This window comes from Desmodus rotundus, chromosome 2 (genome assembly GCF_022682495.2).
Source record: "Desmodus rotundus isolate HL8 chromosome 2, HLdesRot8A.1, whole genome shotgun sequence".
Lineage (NCBI taxonomy): Eukaryota > Metazoa > Chordata > Mammalia > Chiroptera > Phyllostomidae > Desmodus > Desmodus rotundus.
This window is the reverse complement of record NC_071388.1, coordinates 92,259,120-92,274,293: the sequence shown is the minus strand read 5'-3', so window position 1 is coordinate 92,274,293 and position 15,174 is coordinate 92,259,120. Positions and strand designations below refer to the sequence as shown.

At 37.0% G+C, this 15,174-nt stretch overlaps 1 protein-coding gene across 25 annotated transcripts in view; it reads left to right on the top strand.

Annotated features, from left to right (window-relative positions):
* Positions 1 to 15,174, top strand: part of ZBTB20 (zinc finger and BTB domain containing 20) — an 830,054-nt gene that overhangs the window by 441,739 nt on the left and 373,141 nt on the right. For all 25 annotated transcript variants that reach the window (XM_071220624.1, XM_053918373.1, XM_053918396.1 and 22 more), the window contains one exon: positions 1,815 to 1,864. The gene's annotated coding sequence lies outside the window, so the exon portion shown is untranslated. The remainder of the gene's footprint in view (positions 1 to 1,814; positions 1,865 to 15,174) is intronic.

The following is a 15,174-nucleotide window of genomic DNA, read 5'->3' as shown; positions in this document are numbered from 1 at the left end:
CTTTCAATGTCCAATGGATGCCAACTAATTCATTTCAACCCTCATTTTGAGTTGTAACCATGGCCCTGGGAACGTATGTATTACTTGTGGTTTTTCTTTTGCAATATGGGATCCAGGCTTAGGAAGGACTGGCAGGCCTAAACTTTCTATTTCCTGGGCATGCAAGAAGCTAAGGGAGGGTTTTAAATATTTTCCAATTTTTGAAAAGTCCTTCACAACTATTTCAACCTTGCTTCTAGTTGCTGTTGGCAGTAGTAATAGATACTTTTAAATGTTGCAACAAGAACCTCAGTCACTGACTTACCCTCTCAACAGAATCACTCTAGTTGTGCCTGGCACATAGTAGCTGCTTCACAGATGTTTTGCCATACTTTGGTAAGCTGGTGAGGGGAGCTCCTGTATCCGTTCTCTCACGGTGCTTTGCAGGTAAGCAGCAGCAAGCCGTGTGAATAATAAAGGGGTAAGATGAAAGAGGATACAGAGCTCTTCAAGCATCAGAAATGGACTGATCGTTTTATAAGAAAGCCCTTATTATCCTGTCTCTGTCTCTATAAAAGTAGCAAATTGCAGAAGGCAATTTTATATTTTTCCAAGAGGTACTCAGTGCTGCACAGACCATTGGGTCATTTAAAAAACATAATTTTTGGCAAGCTTCTTTGGTGATTCTCATTAAGTTTAATATGCAAATGTGTTAGTTACTTATGATTCTGGATCTCAGATATACTCCCCTTGCACTCTGCCATAGGGTCCTTTGAGTCTTAGCTTTTCTCATTTTTTTCTGGTCAATTATATTTTAGGCTTATTTTATTTATATAAATCCTAGGATGATAACTATAGATGAATTTCATGTGGAGTTCTTCTTCTCTATAGTATATCATTTAGCTACAATAATTCCTTATCTTTCTAAATAAATTTTGGTATAAGTGAGTTATGTTGGTTATTTTCAAGGCTTCATTCTGGTGATAATATTGGGGGTGGGAGATGTTCTCCTGATATAAACCACCTATGGCTTCTAAATTATAAAGCAGTGAAAAGACATGCACGTGGAATTATTGATAGATTGCTGCTTGTTAGGCAAGCATTTTTAAAATGCAGATTATATAGTTTGGGGGGATTTTGTTGCTTCACAGTAGAAACTGTTTAAATGTTAATTTGGGGTTTGTTTTGTTGCTCCGTGACTTAGCCTAAAAGGTTTTGGTTTCAAAAGGTTTCAGTTCACTCATTCCATTTGTTACAGGGCTCGGAATATAGTACTGTACATTCCCTTATACTCATTAAGGGGGATAAGACCCGCAACTCACAACTCATGAAACCGGGGGTAAATAATCCATAGCTTGTTCTCCAACCATTGCCACAATATTTATATCCATAACATAAAGAGCAAACAACCAAAAACAAGGAAAAACCAGTCTGTTTTTATTTACAAAATGTTTAATCAAAAGTACAGTAAAGTTCAAATGGAGCTGCAAATCTGGTGGTTCACAATGGTTTGGTTTATTTTTTTAAACAGACCATGGATAATTAACCATAAAACATAACTTTCCCAAGACAAGTTACAGTGAATTGCAGAAATGGGTGGCAAGTCATTCACAACTGGTTAGAGCCCTTAAAGTTAAACACGCGGGCAGTTACAGGAGCTGCTTTCTCAGAGCACAGTTGTATATTCGTTCCTAAAGGGAAGCATCCCTTACTTTTTATATAATATCACGATGTCGGTGTCCCCAGGAGAAAAGTAAATGGATACTTTTGCATGATTGCCGTGTCGTCATACATATATTAAATACCTACCATTTATGGTACTCTTTTCATTTCAGGCTGATTCACCATCACTAACTGAATATTCCTCTCACAACATTGCTGTCTGGTAAGTAACTTCCATTATCTCTGAACGGCAGTCCAAAATATTGTATAAAGAGTCAAGTATATTTCCCCCAACCTCAGAAAGAATTAGACCTAAAGATGCGATGACTCTGCCACCGCAAAAACAAATTGAGCAGAACATATTTTGTTTGGCATTGGTAAAACATACAGATTTCATATCCTATTTATTCATTTAAAGTATCATCATTTAGAATGGCAAGAAACTATGATTCCAAGGACATATTCTCTCAGATTTTTGATGCTATTTTACAATGATTTTGCCACACAGAAGTGGAAACATTCAAAGGATTTGTTTGGATCTCCTAAGATGTACACTATGTATTTACAAAAGTGACACCTGTGTGGACGAGAGAGGGTGATATGGTGAAGTTGGTGCTGACATTTCCCACGTGGAATGTTAGATGTTTTGGCATCAAGCGAACACACACAAAATCCTCCAAACATATTTTGTGATGTTTTGAAATACCTATTATTATTCTATGACATGCTGCAAAACAGGAATGCACTTGCTTCATTTGGATGAATCTTAAAATTTGATATGATTGCTTGTATGTACACCAACGAACAGCAGGAGAACATGTCATTTAGGAACATGAAACCCCCACCCCCTGCCTTTACCACTTAAGTGAAAGGACAAAGACCAGGGCTGCAAGTGAGCCTGAGTGTGAAACTTTGAGGCTATGTGTCTTTCGGTGAGAATGTGTGAAGTTTCAGAAAGGTTGATATTGTGGCCTTCTAGAATTCTTGAGATTTCAGTGGCTGGAAGGAGGGTGCAGGTCAAGGCTGAGAGTACACTGGTAGATGATCATGTAGTCAGACACAGCCTGAAAGAGCCAAGTTTGCAAGAGGCTGGCCTGCATTGAAATGCGCTGGTAAATATACTACAGAGGGAGCGGCAGGGAAGGGGTAACTTGCCTGGCATCTGACAAGATTCTGCCTGGCTCCAGCCAGGCCTGTTTAGTCATGAGCATCATATTCATCCAAACCTCTAAAAGTTACTCTCTTGACTTCACTTTATATGAATGTGCATAAAATGATGAAAATAATCTCTCGGGATAATAAAGATAGCTTTCTAACAGGGACTTTCCATATCCATTGCATGTAAGCCATAGTTGTCACTGTATTTTTGTCTCTAGTGCTCTTGCACATCTATCTCTGCCTCTCTGAACATGTCCGTCTCGCCAGTGAAGGCCACAAGCTTTTAGACTGTGACTCCCCCTCCCTCCTCACCCCCCTCCCATGCTTGACTTGTTATACTGCCCAAAAAGAAACTCATATCAGCATGAGCGTCACAGTAGCTCAGGGAACAGGCTTATTTGGTAACTTTAATTTGTGGCTCCCATTGTGTTCTTTGCAAAAGGATCTCATCATAAAATGGCCTGAATTTCACACTCTGGCTTGTAAAGAAGCCAGTTCCTCCCCTATTTCTATCCAGCACACAGAAAGCTCTTTATGTTTCTATGATCAGATAAAATCTGTATTGATGTTTCTTTTCCTGTGGGTGTATTTCCCTTCTAGGTATGAAGATTTAAAATATCAGGGCAGTGCTGTGTGTTTGCAGTTTCTCTGTTTTAGTAAATGAAAAGCTCCTTGGGAAAGGACAGCACATCCTATCCATGAATGAATAAATATTTATTTCCATTTTAAAATGATACATGCTCATTAAAAATAACTTGGAAAAACACATAGGAGTAAGATAAAGAAAAATTAAAGTAATTATTTCCATAATTTAAATCTAATCATTAATAACCATTTGATCTATGTCCTTACTCTCATGTTCCCCTAAGGACATACCTTCTGTATAATTTTGTGTCCTGCTTTCAAAATTTAACCTAAGAATTCTACATGTAATTACAGTTTTTATAAATATTATTTTAAATAAGTATATACAATTGAAGAGGAATAGCTTACTTAACCTAAATGTTCAGTAAGAGCATTGTTTTGTTTTTTGTCTTTTTTTTTACTTATTATATTTCCATATCTTGCATACAATGAGTAAATGAATCAACCAATAAATAATGAGTAAATGAATGAAAGTTCAGATCAGTATATATTTTTAAAATTTTATTATGAGGAATTTAAAATATATTAAAGTAGACAGATTACTACATTGAACTCCAGTACACCCGTCACCCAGCCCACACAATGATTAACTCATGACCTGTCATTTTCCCAGGCTACCACCATTTTATTTTGAAGCAAACCCCAGACAGCATAACATTTAGTAGTTCATCAAATTTCAGGCCCATCATGATTTTTTTATATGTTAATGTTAAAAACATTCAGATAAATAGTTGTAATTATTGTATAAGGAGTATTTTTCTTCTGAGTATATTCTCATCATATTTTCCAAAATGGAACAATTAATCATAAAATCTCATTAGTTTTATAATATTCTTCAACACATCTGTAAGCCAAAGGGCAATTTGGTGTACTAGAGAGACACTCACAGATTTGGCTAGGTTTCTTGGAGGAACTATTATGTTGTGGGGAGGGGACACTTTCTTTATTTGACTCAGGTGATTTGCATGCCAGATCTACGCAGGGTTGATTATGCTCATTATTAGATATATGCTGTATTGTATGCAATTCTGTAACTAAAGTAAAAGGAAAACACGCTCCTCTGACTAGTTAGAAGTGCAGTGTGGCTTCAGCAAACCCATGCTAGATAACTGTGGTGAACCTATTTAACTAAGTGGAACACTGGACTTAAAAGTTTATAATTTTTACTCACCAACACTTATTGTTTGTTGATTTATTAATGATAGCCATTATGACAGGTGTGAGGTCATATCTCACTGTGGTTTTAATTTGCTTTTCTCTGATGATTAGTGATGTTGAGCATCTTGTATGTTCTCTTTGGAGAAATGTCTTTTCAGGTCTTTTGCCAATTTTTTAATTGGATTGCTTATTTGGTGTTGAGTTTTATAAGTTTCTTATAAATTTTTTAAAAGATTTTATTTATTTATTTTTAGAGAGAGGGGAGGGGTGGGCAAAAGAGGGAGAGAAACATCAAGGTGTGGTTGCTTCTCACATGCCCCCAACTGGGGACCTGGCCAGCAACCCAGGCATGTGTCCTGACTGGGAATAGAACCTGCAATCCTTTGGTTCGCAGTCTGTCACTTAATCCACTAAGCCACACCATCCAGGGCTGGGTAATTTTTTTAAGTGCTATGTTTGGGAAGTGGGAGCTGAAGGAGATGGTGTATTGCAGGACAAAGGGCCCTCCCTATGTGCCTGTATGTATGTTCCTGATTTTTCTACGAACATTTCAAGAACCCTGTATGAGCCAGCTTTCCATGGCTAGACTCGATTCTTTACACTCAGAGCTCCAGAGGTGAGGAATGCTCTATGCAAGTTAGCTCTCAGTAGAGAGTCTCCAGTTAAGGTTTTTCCCTACCTCTCTGTCTGCAACTTGCAGGTCAGTGACTGTTCAGTAGCTGTGTGTCATCCAACAGGTGTATTCCACTCATCAGTAATTCAGGGTGTGAGTAAGTATGTAACATAATGCATCAGTGTAAACTGAATTTATGTGTTACTCAGGTCTGTTTAATCTTAGGAACACATTTTCCATTGGCCTTGAAAGTGAGTAGCTAGAATATTGATGTGTCTAAGCCTTGGCGAAGGAAAAACAGGAGCTTCTCCACCACACTAAATCTCTAGAAAAATATGAGGGTTTACAGTACAGACACATACAAAGTATTTTGAGCCAAATTTGGTAGAGGCAAGCACATGGGGGAAGCAAGCATAGAAATAACATGAACAATAAACTACTCAAAGCAAACAGAAAGCATATGTAAAATTTGTCAGACTAGATGGTATAAACAATATAAACTCCTTTTTTCTTTCTATTTCTTATTTTGTCCCCTCAGTTTTCTGATCAATTCTGTTTCTCCTTTACACTGGCCTGGCATTATCATCATTGAAATGTCCTCAAAAAGTTGAGAATGAATGTAATGGCTTGATATTGAGGCAGGTGTTCCAAGATAGGTAGAATCTAGCCACTATAATATTTTAAAGCTATAAGGACATTTTATCATATCTCACAATACACATATTTTAAAACAGGTAACTTGTCCATCATTATTTTAAGATTGATATAGACAACACAAAACTGAAATAAGCCTTCTTCCTGCATTTTTTTCTTACATGTGGTTTTGGATTATGTAACTCATGTTATATAAACCTAAAATATAAACTGCCTTTTAAAGAGAATAATAATTTGCCCATGATTCTTTCTAGTTAATGTATTCTACATCAAACCCAAGTGAACTGTCAGTGCATCTTTATGATAATAGCTATAATAATAATTATTGTTATCTTTTTATCATTTTTTATTAATGTTTGAATACAGTTGTCTCCATTCTCCCACCACCAATTTCCCCCACCCCAACCACCCCCACCTCCCACCCTCAATCCTACCCTGCTTTGGCTTTATCCATAGGTCCTTTATACGTGTTCTTTGATGAACCTTTCCCTTCTTTCCCCATTATTTACCTTCCTCCTCCCCTCTGGTTACTGTTAGTTTGTTCTTAATTTCAATGTCTCTGGTTATATTTTGCTTGCTTGTTTGTTTTGTTGATTAGGTTCCACTTATAGGTGAGATCATATGCTATTTGTCTTTTACCGCCTGGCTTATTTCACTGAGCTTAATGCTTTCCATTTCCATCCATGCTGTCACAAAGGGTAGGAGCTCCTTCTTTCTTTCTGCTGCATAGTATTCCATTTATAATTATTAATGATAGTATTTGATTCTTTGTATATCTGTGTGGCATTTTCTTATGTTTTTGGTCTTTGGGCCTGTTTGTTCAATTGTTGTTACATTTGTGACTGTATGTATCCTCAAGCTATAAAACAACATTTCTTGAAATAAAATAGTATTCCGTATCTTTTACTCCCTTCCCCCTAGTCAAGTGTGCAGTCATGGTTAGATGATTCTCCTTATATAGGGCAAGGAATTCTTTGCAAATACTACCGTCAAGCCAAGATTTTCATTTTAGACTTAAAGACACAGATAGTTACAAAAGAATAATAAGGTTTGTTCAAATCATCAGATCCATGTTTCATAAACTTGGCATATTTTCTGGATAAACTTTATTGGACATGAAACATACTGCCACACACAGCTATCATAAAGATGGGAATTTTAGATTCTCTTACTGAGACAACTTTGGTGATTCTGTCTCACCTGAACTTGTGGGGGAAGGACGAAAACCCAACTGAAGGCAAAGATATTCAAGGGGATGATTTTGCAGCCAGCTTAGTACTTTTTCTTGGGAAATGCTTGGGAAGTCTTCATTTTTTCCCCCTTCACTGGAGATTTTGCACATAGGCTCCAATAGAAAGAACATTCTTTGGATATGGTCTTCTCTTTGGGGGACTGCTTCACTAGCAAATCATGCTAGGCTCCATAGAGAACTGGTTCTGTTTGTTCTATCCTGCTCTACGAAATATTCTTAATGAGCTGTCGATGTATACTTTTTGGTCAAAAGTAAAGTGCTCTCTGGGTTTTTGACAGCCACTTTGTGAATCAATCATGCATTTGTGGTGTAGGGATCTGTAACTTCTGAATACTAAGGTTAAAGACTTTTATAATTCATTATTTAAAGATATTTTAACCCTTAACTCTTTCTTGCTTTTTGTGCACAAACAAGTTGATTGGTTAATCATATCTTTGTTTATTTTTATTATTGTTGCTATACACATCACACGTAAAACAGGAAAGAGGAGAGGCTGTTTGTAAGAGGTAATTACAATGGCAAAGCTACTTTCTCTGACTGTTCTCATTTTCTAATGTTTGATTACATCAAGACCTGTACTCTAAGAAGTGTGGTTTTGTTTTGCTAGAAAAAAATGGTAGAGGAGAAAGATAAATCCAGTTGTATAAAAATCTTGTCAAGCACAACTTGGCACAATTACAAATATCAATGTGTCTTTCAAACTCTATTCCGCTACCCCTGTGGGACCTTGATTCAGTACCTGATAATAAGGATACAGTGCAAAGAAAAAACAGAGACTACTTTTGAGACCCTTAGAGGTCTGATCTTTTATGAGGATATGATAGATTCAGTGGGTTCTTAGAAGTCTGAGTTAAATCTGGGATGGCTTATTCAGCTCTGGCTTGGATGAGAACTCACACAGTTTTCTGCAGATCAGATACGAAACCCAGAAGCTAGGTGAAACTTTAAGATTTTCTTCAGGTCATTCTTTCAACAAACTTTTATCAGTGCTTACTATATGGCAAGTAAATATGAACCCGTTTCTTTTTATTACCTTCTGACTTTTTATTTATTTATTTATTTATTTATTTCTTAAGCAAGAGCAAATCTCCTTATAGATTGCTAAAGGCCCTATGCATCTTTTCATGTAGCCAAAGTTCCGTACCTTCTAGGAATTCTGGTGGTCACCGGTGATCTTGTCTTTGTCTTTTCTCATAGTTCTGCCTGTGGCGCCTGTCACTAGCAGTCAAATAAGGACAATTTTACCATTCTCTCCTGCTGCTCTAATTTCTTTTTTAGTGCTGGTACATGAATTTGTTATTCTTTATAATTCCCTTTGAAGTCAGAAATCCAAGGGGAATCTAAAACCAACCAGATGTTTCTGCTTCTGGAGCAAGAAGAAAGTAAGGATTCTAAGTTTAACAAAACTTGGTCTCAAGGAAAAACAAAATTATTTCAGATGGAAATCATCTTTAAATCCATGTTTTTGCTATATATATATTAGTTAATTTATATTTATTAGTCGGTTGTAGAAAATTTATCCTATCAATTTACTCTGGGAAAAAATTATAAATTTTGTGAAGAAATAGACTCATGTTGTGGTTTGCTCAAGCCTATTAACTTTTCGGAGTTTTAGTTCTATTGCTGTACACATTTTCCTCACACACTTTACAGTGAAAGTTTTTGTTATTGTCGTTGTCATTTTTATTGTTGTTGAAGGATCACTATCATGTATGTCACATCAGGCTGGAAGGCCTCTTCTGCAGAATATCCCAAGAGGGTGTGAGGTCAATGCAGCCAGCAGTTAGGGAGAGAAAAAAAGGAGATTTGCCAAATGGAGTACTTCAACCTCTTTTGAAATATATAGATAAAAACAAGAATAGGAGTGATGAAGACCTTCTGCATAAAATAAAGGAAAGCCTTATGGTCTTTTAAGGAAGATGATGATGTAGCAGGCAGCATGAATAAACAGGGTGTGATACAGAAAAAGTTAAATATATTAAAATGCACAAGAGAAAAAGGTGTCAGTGAGATGACAATTGTGGGGTCTCTCAGACTGTATGCCCAAGGTTTTAAGCCCTTATACAGGCAGAAGAATGATTAAATATGAAATTTGAAAGAAGTGCATCTAAGATGGGGGTGCAAGAAGACCCTGAACTCACCTCCTTCCACAGACATACCTAATATACATATGCATATAAAGCAGTTTCTCCTAAAGAACAACTTCTTTAGGAGGGCCAATAGAACAGCTTCTGTACAATAAACAAGGAAGAGACCACATGGAGAAGGGTAGGAGAGACCCAATAGGGCAACCTTCAGTAGGGAGTGATGTCACTGAAGTTCCCCTACACAGACTTGCCTGCCCTGGGGCACAGTGATAAAACAGCAATTTAAAGGGCACCTAGCATATGATGACTAAATTTATCATGGTCATCACTTCTTAAGGTATATAAATGTCTAATTACTATATTGTACACCTGAAACATAATATCGTATTTCAACTATTATTTAAACAATAAAAATAAATTAAAAATAAAGTTCACTTAGACTGTACATGAAAAAGATACATTTACTAACCCAAAGCATCTTCCAAACAGGTGAGGACCTACAGGAATTCTCTGGATCTATGGAAAGGCTCTAGGATAAGAGTGGCCAGGGAGCACCATTATTTACATTTAATTTTTACCTATATAGCAGGGGTGGGAACTTGGTCCAAATATTCTATCCAGCCTTCGAGACTGCCACATTGTGCCCTAGGCTGTCTTGGCCAGCACACACTCTATCTCCAGCCAGCTTGCATGTCATGGTGCACTCAGAGCTGCATGCCCTGGGATGCCTCAACTTGTGCCTGCCCCAGATCCCCCCAGTTGGCCTGCCAAGGTATCCCCAGAGATATGAACTGTGGGACACTACACCCAGAACCCACCTGAGACCCAAGCAGTTGGCCCACCAGGGCACCCTTGTCAGTGCACATACAGTCTACACAGAGGTTGCTCCTACACAAGACCACTCCTTAAAGATCAGGAAAGATAGATGGTTCATCTAATTCACAGCAACAAACACAAAAAGGCAAACAAAACAAAGACATAAAAAAATATTTTCCAGTTCCGGCCAAGATGGAGGCGTAGGTAGACACACTGCACCTCCTCGTACAACCAAAAGAAGGACAACAACAATTTAAAAACAAAAAACAACCAGAACTGACAGAAAATCGAACTGCAGGGAAGTCTGACAACCAAGGAGATAAAGAAGAAACATTCATCCAGACCAGTAGGAGGGGCTGAGACTGGGCCGACAGAACCTGTGGCATGCGGCTGGACCCAGAGAGGTGGTGGATTGTGAGACAAACAGGGAAGGCAGTGTGACCGCTAGCAGACCCCGCGGCCCCACATTGGCAAATAGATAAACCAGGAGGAATGGCGGGGGAGCAAAACAGACTACGTAACCCAGGGCTCCAGCGAGGGGAAATAAAGCCTCAAACCTCTGATTGAAAACATCCTTGGGGGTTAAGACGGCAGCAGGAGAAACTCCCAGCCTCACAGGAGAGTTTGTTGGAGAGACTCACAGGGGCCTAGAGTGTGCACAAACCCACCCACTTGGGAATCAGCACTAGAGGGGCCCAGTTTGATTGATGGTAGCAGAGGGAGTGACTGAAATCTGGCAGAGAGTGGAGCAAGAGCCATTGCTCCCTCTCAGCCCCTCCCCCCACATACAGCGTCACACTGCAGCGACCAGCGTTACCCCGCCCGGGTGAACACCTAAGGCTCTGCCCCTTTAAGTAACAGACGCGCCAAGACCAAAAAAACAAAAAAATGGCCCAAATGACAGAACACTTCAAAGCTCCAGAAATAATACAGCTAAGCAACGAAGAGATAGCCAGCCTATCAGATGCACAGTTCAGAACACTGGTAATTAGGATGCTCACAGAATTGGTTGAATTTTGTCGCAAATTAGATGAAAAAATGAAGGCTATGCTAAGAGAAACAAAGAAAATGTACAGGGAACCAATAGTGATGGGAAGGAAACTGGGACTCAAATCAGTGGTGTGTACCAGAAGGAAGAAAGAAACATCCAACCAGAAAAGAAGAAAGAAACAAGAATTCAGAAAAATGAGGAGAGACTTAGGAACCTCCAGGACATCTTGAAAACATTCCAACATCCGAATTATAGGGGTGCCAGAAGGAGAAGAGGAAGAACAAAAACTTGAAAACTTATTTGAACAAATAATGAAGGAGAACTTCCCTACTCTGGCAAAGGAAATAGACTTCTAGGAAGTCCAGGAAACTCAGAGAGTCCCAAAGAAGCTGGACCCAAGGAGGAACACACCAAGGCACATCATAATTACATTACCTAAGATTAAAGAGAAGGAGAGAATCTTAGAAGCAGCAAGAGGTAAGGACACAGTTACCTACAAAGGAGTTCCCATAAGACTGTCAGCTGACTTCTCAAAAGAGACCTTACAGGCAAGAAGGGGCTGGCAAGAAGTATTCAAAGTCATGAAAGACAAGGACCTATATCCAAGATTACTGTATCCAGCAAAGCTATCATTTAGAATGGAAGGGCAGATAAAGTGCTTCTCAGATAAGGTCAAGTCAAAGGAGTTCATCATCACCAAGCCCTTATTATATGAAATGTTAAAGGGACTTACCTAAGAAAAAGAAGATAAAAAATAGGAACAGTAAAAATGACAGCAAACTCACAGTTATTAACAACCACACCTAAAACAAAAACAAAAGCAAACTAAGCAAACAACTAGAACAGGAACAGAACCACAGAAATAGAGATCACATGAAGGGTTATCAATAGGGGAGTGGGAAGGGGAGAGAGGGGGGAAAGGTACAGAGAATAAGTAGCATAAATGGTAGGTAAAAAATAGACGGGGGAGGGTAACAATAGTATAGGAAATGTAGAAGCCAAAGAACCTATAAGTATGACCCATGGACATGAACTATGGGGGGGGAATGTGGGAGGGAGAGGGTGGACGGGATGGAGTGAAGGGGGGGGAAATGGGACAACTGTAATAGCATAATCAATAAATATATTAAAAAAAAGAAATATTTTCCAAATAAAAGAACAACCTCCCCCACCCCCCAAAAAAATATTTTATGAGATGGAGATAAGTAAAAATTCAAAAAAATTAAAGCAATGATCATAAGGATGCTCATCAAACTTATGAAAAAGAATAGAGGAACATAGTGATAACTTTAACAGAGTGTTAGAAAATATAAAAACAAACTAATCAGAGCTGAGAATACAATAACTGAAATGAAAAGAAAAATACACTAGAGAGAATCAATATCAGGTTAATTAATACAGAAGAGTAGATTAGTTACCTAAAAAACAGAATAGTCAAAATCACCTAATCAAAATAGCAAAAAGAAAAAAGTAATTAAAAAAGAAGGATACTTTAAGGCTCATTGGAACAATATCAAGCATACTAACATTTGAATTATAGGGGTTCCAGAAAAAGAAGAGAGAGAAAGAGACAGAAAACTTATAAGAGAAATAATTGCTGAAAACGTTCGTAACCTGGGGAAGAAAACATGCATTTAGGTTCAGGAAGCACAGAGTCCAAACCAAGACATTTTGTAATTGAAGTTGGAAAAGTTAAAGATAAAAAGAGTATCTTGAGAGCAGCTAGAGGAAAACAACCAGTCACATACCAGAGAAACTCCATAAGGCCATCAGTTGATTTCTCAACAGAAATTTTATAGGCCAGAAGAGAGTGGCAGGATATATTTAAAGTACTGAAAAGAAAGAATCTACAATCAATAATACTTTATCTGACAAGGCTATCATTCAGAATTGAAGAAGAGATAAAGGGTTTTCTAGACAAGCAAAAACTTAAGCACGTTATCACCACTAAACAGGCTTTACAAGAAGTTTTAAAGGGTCTTTAAACAGAAAAGACCATAACCATGCATTAGAAAATACATGAAAGAAAAAAATCTCATTGATAAAGGCTTATATGAGTATATAGTAAAGACAGTGAATCAGCCACTTGAAAAGCTAGTATGAAGCTTTAGCAAAGAAAAAACATTTCATCTTCAAACTGCAGAGTACATGTTCTTTTCAAGTGTACGTGGTATAATCTCTCGGGTAGATCACATGTTAAGCCACAAAAGAAGTCTCAATAAGTTCAGAAAGATTGAAATCATATCAAGCATCTTTTCTTACCACAATGTTATGAAACTAGAAATCAATTATGGAAGAAAACTAGAAAAACAATCAAACACATGAAAAATAAACAACATGCTACTAAACAACCAATTGGTCAACATGAAAATCAAAAAGAAAATCAAGCAGTACCTTGAGAGAAAGGAAAATGGAAACACAGCTAACAAAATTTATGGGATTCAGCAAAAACAGTCCTAAGAACGTAGTGCCTAGCAATAGAGGGCAATTTCAAGAGACAAGAAAAATCCCAAATGAACAATCTAACTTTACAATTAAATGAACTAGAAAGTCAAGAACAAACAAAACATAAAGTTAGTCGAAGGAAGGATATAAAAAGATCAGAGTAGAAATAAATGAAATAGAAATTAAAAGACAATAGTAAAGGTCAGTGAAACTAGGAGATGCTTCCTTGAAAAGAACAAAATTGATAACCCTTAAGCCAGACTCATCATTAAGAAAAGACAGTGGGCCCAAATAAATAAAATCAGAAGTGAAAAAGAAGTTACAACTGATACCACAGAAATACAAAGGATCATAAAAGAATACTATGAAAAATCATATGCCAACATATATAATGTATAAATTTCTAGAAACATACAACCATTTGGGACCGAATCTGGAAGAAACAGAAAATTTGAACAGACTGATTAGTAGGAACAAAATTGAATCAGTAATCAGAAAACTCCCAAGAAACTTAAAAGAACAGGACCAGCCAACTTCACAGGTAAATTCTACCAAACTTTTAAAGAAGAATTGATACATATACTTTTCAACCGATTTCAAAAAATGGAAGAGAAAGAAGTGCTTCCGAACTCATTGTATACCAAAATCATACCAAGACATTACTAAAAAAGAAAATTATAGGCCATTATTCCTAGCGAACATAAATGTAAATATTCTGAACAAAATATTACCAAACCAAGTTCAGTAATACTTTAAAAGGATCATACACTATGATCAATTGGGATTTATTCCAGGGATGTAAGGATGGTTTCATATCTACAAATCAATTAGTGTGATATACCACATTAACACAACCAAGGATAAAAGTTATATGATCATCTCAATAGAGCAGAAAGAGCATTTGAGAATATGCAACATTTATTTATGATTTAAAAAAAACTTAGCAACTAATTGGGTATATAAGGAACATACCTCAACATAATAAAGGCTGTATGACAAATCCACAGTTAACATTCTCAATGATGAAAAAGCTAAAAGCTTTTCCTCTAAGATCAGAAACAAGACAAAGATGCCCACTCTCACCACTTCTATTAACATAGTTTTGGAAGCCTTCACCACAGCAATCAGAAAAGAAAAAGAAGTAAAAGGCATTCATATTGGAAAGGAAGAAGTAAAACTGTCACTATTTGCAGGTGACATGATACTATTATATAGAAAATCCTAAAGACTCCATAAATAAAAAACTATTAGAACTAAGAAATGAATTTAGGAAAGCTTCAGGATACAAAATTAATATATAGAAATCTGTTTTGTTTAACCAAACACCGCAAAGAGTAATTAAGAAAACAATCCCATTTATAAGTGCCTCAAAAAGAATAAAATACCAAGGAATAAATTTAACCATGTAGGTAAAAGACCTGTGCTCTGAAAACAATAATACATTCATGAAAGAAACTGAAGATTACACAAATAAATGGAAGGTATACCATGCTAGTGGTTTAGAAGTATTAATATTGTTAAAATGCTCATAATATCAAAAACAATATACAGATTCATTATAACCCCTATCAAAATACCAGTGGCACGTTTCAAAGAACTAGAACAAATAATCCCAGATTTTATATGGAATCACCAAAGACCCTGAATAGCCAGAGCAATCTTGAGAAAGAACAAAGTTGGAGGTATTATATTCCCTGATTTCAGACTATATACA